This window comes from Anoplophora glabripennis, unplaced genomic scaffold (assembly GCF_000390285.2).
Source record: "Anoplophora glabripennis isolate ALB-LARVAE unplaced genomic scaffold, Agla_2.0 scaffold4869, whole genome shotgun sequence".
Classification (NCBI taxonomy): domain Eukaryota; kingdom Metazoa; phylum Arthropoda; class Insecta; order Coleoptera; family Cerambycidae; genus Anoplophora; species Anoplophora glabripennis.
The window spans coordinates 1-2,313 of NW_019421013.1; the positions used below are offsets into that span (position 1 = coordinate 1).

At 30.4% G+C, this 2,313-nt stretch overlaps 2 non-coding genes across 2 annotated transcripts; both read right to left on the reverse strand.

Moving 5' to 3' along the window:
- Positions 1-435: 435 nt before the first annotated feature.
- Positions 436-509, reverse strand: Trnat-agu. Its single transcript has one exon. It is a non-coding gene; the product is annotated as a tRNA-Thr (tRNA).
- Positions 510-717: 208 nt separating this feature from the next.
- On the reverse strand, positions 718-789 carry Trnad-guc. Its single transcript has one exon. It is a non-coding gene; the product is annotated as a tRNA-Asp (tRNA).
- Positions 790-2,313: the final 1,524 nt, after the last annotated feature.

Consider the following 2,313-nt stretch of genomic DNA (forward strand, 5'->3'; position numbering starts at 1 on the left):
ATTGTTCTCCTATCTATTTTTCACAAATAAGGGATACTTGTTTTATGTCGATAAATTTAACCGTTTTCGATTTATTTCTTGTTTTTCTATTGGACGCAATAAAATAAAATAAAATAAAAGTTTCTAGTTACTTACGTAAAAAACTAAAGATTATTTTTAATAATAATTTAATTACATTCATGTGGCTACATTAAATTCTCAATATGACCCCCGTTTACATTAATACACAATCTAACGCCCTGTAACTTTTGTAATGGACCAAGGTAAGTTTGACTTAATCGCATTATTTTGATGTAAGGAATCTACACTTGCTCTGTGTCCCATCAATTTCGGGACACCCTGTATATGGAGAAAAACACAGTTTCGATCAAGTCTGTTACTGACAAACATGAAAATAAATGTGATACACAAGATCGATTTAAAAAAAGTTGACACAGGCCCCGGCGAGATTCGAACTCGCGATCTCCTGTTTACTAGACAGGCGCTTTAACCAACTAAGCCACGGCGCCTCCTGATAAATTCCTCTTTGTGTCGTATTCTGAGATAAACTATAGGAAATATGTCCGTGTGCTAGCAGCACATCAGAAATAGAAAATTTTTCGGGAAATGATAATTATTGATTTGACTATTTCAAATGGAATAAAGTAAAACAAATAATTACAACAATAGAATATAACGTAGTTAAATTTGACGATATCGTTGATTTAAAAAAAAGTCCTCCCCGGCGGGGAATCGAACCCCGGTCTCCCGCGTGACAGGCGGGGATACTTACCACTATACTACCGAGGACTTATAACAATTTTGTTACAAACACGAATAAATCGAGCAATATAAACTTAAAATATTTCTAAAATAGATTCGAGTTGCTGACAGTGAATGAGGCATACTTTAAGTTGCCTTAGTGCAATCTTGCTTCCTAAAAAAGTTACGGAGCTTCAAAACAATTTTTTATATTTTTTAAGATAATCTCCACACTTTTAAAGATATTTCTTAAGGACATGTGATATACGAAGCATTTTCTGGTACCTAACCAAAACTGGATATGGATTATTTGTTATCTAAAACGTAGACTTTTTAGAAAATGGAATTGTTATATGAATTATTTTACGTCTTTGAATGTGCTTCCATAAAGCAATGTCTAGAGATTGATATTTGAATAGAGATAAATTAATCTAAGTCGTAAACAGAAATATTTAATTTAGCTATAAATTTGAAACGAATCATTTAATTAAACTGGAATGTTTAAAAAAATTGAGTTGTCCGTAATTGTAAGCGCCAGCACAAAGTAAAGCCATGTTTCGCAAAACATTTTTTTCTTCTCAAAATTTCTACTAATGAAAAAGGATTACAAAAAGTTAAAGACGATTTCGCGTGTTCTTAGCCACCTCTATGGTTTAGGTGACAAAATAAGTTTATGATCGTCTTCGACTAATCCAAAAATTTCTCTGCAACAAATTTAATTGAAAAAAAAAAGATAAATAAATAAAGAAACAAAAACATGTTTCGAAGGTTGTAACTTTTTAAGAAAAGAAAATTGTATTAAAGCACCTTGATCCAAATTGGTTTATTTTTATCCATTATCGAAAATTTATTTATTTTAAACAATAGTTAAATTTTTTTGACTCATGAGACTTTCAACTTTCGTATTTTTTAAATTCATTATAATTTTTATTATTTTAAGTGTTTGTTAAATTTGGCTTATTTATTGTTCAATTTCTTCTGCACGAATGCATTACCTTTTTTAAATTTTATTATAATCATATACAGTGCTTTCCAAAAGTAACGAATAAATTCATTATTTTTTAAATTGAGAAGTTTTCGAAAAAATCCCCTGGCACGTCGATTTTGTTTTTAAAAAAGGCACTTTTTGACATATTTGTGACGTCATCGTTGTTCGAGATATGACGTCATCGATAATTTTTTTAAATAGCAACCCCCAATTTTGACCATGCCATTTGAAAGAGCGTGTCATTCTACATACACAGATCATGAAAAATTATGGTGTTACATAACAAAAATTTCAAGAAAATAATGTTTGAAGATTTTAAAATTTAATTTTCACAATACTGAAAATGATAATGATTATGTAAAAATCGACTAAATTAAATGTTCAAATTGTGCACCGTTGGCTGCCTGACAGTAGCCAAGACGATTAATAAATTCTTTTTGGACATTATCAATAACTTCAGGAGGTATACGATGTATCTCGTGACGAATTCTTGCTTTTAAATCTTCTAAATTAACCGGTCTAGTAACGTATACTTTGCTTTTTAAGTATCCCCACAAGAAATAATCTAGGGGTGTCAAATCAGG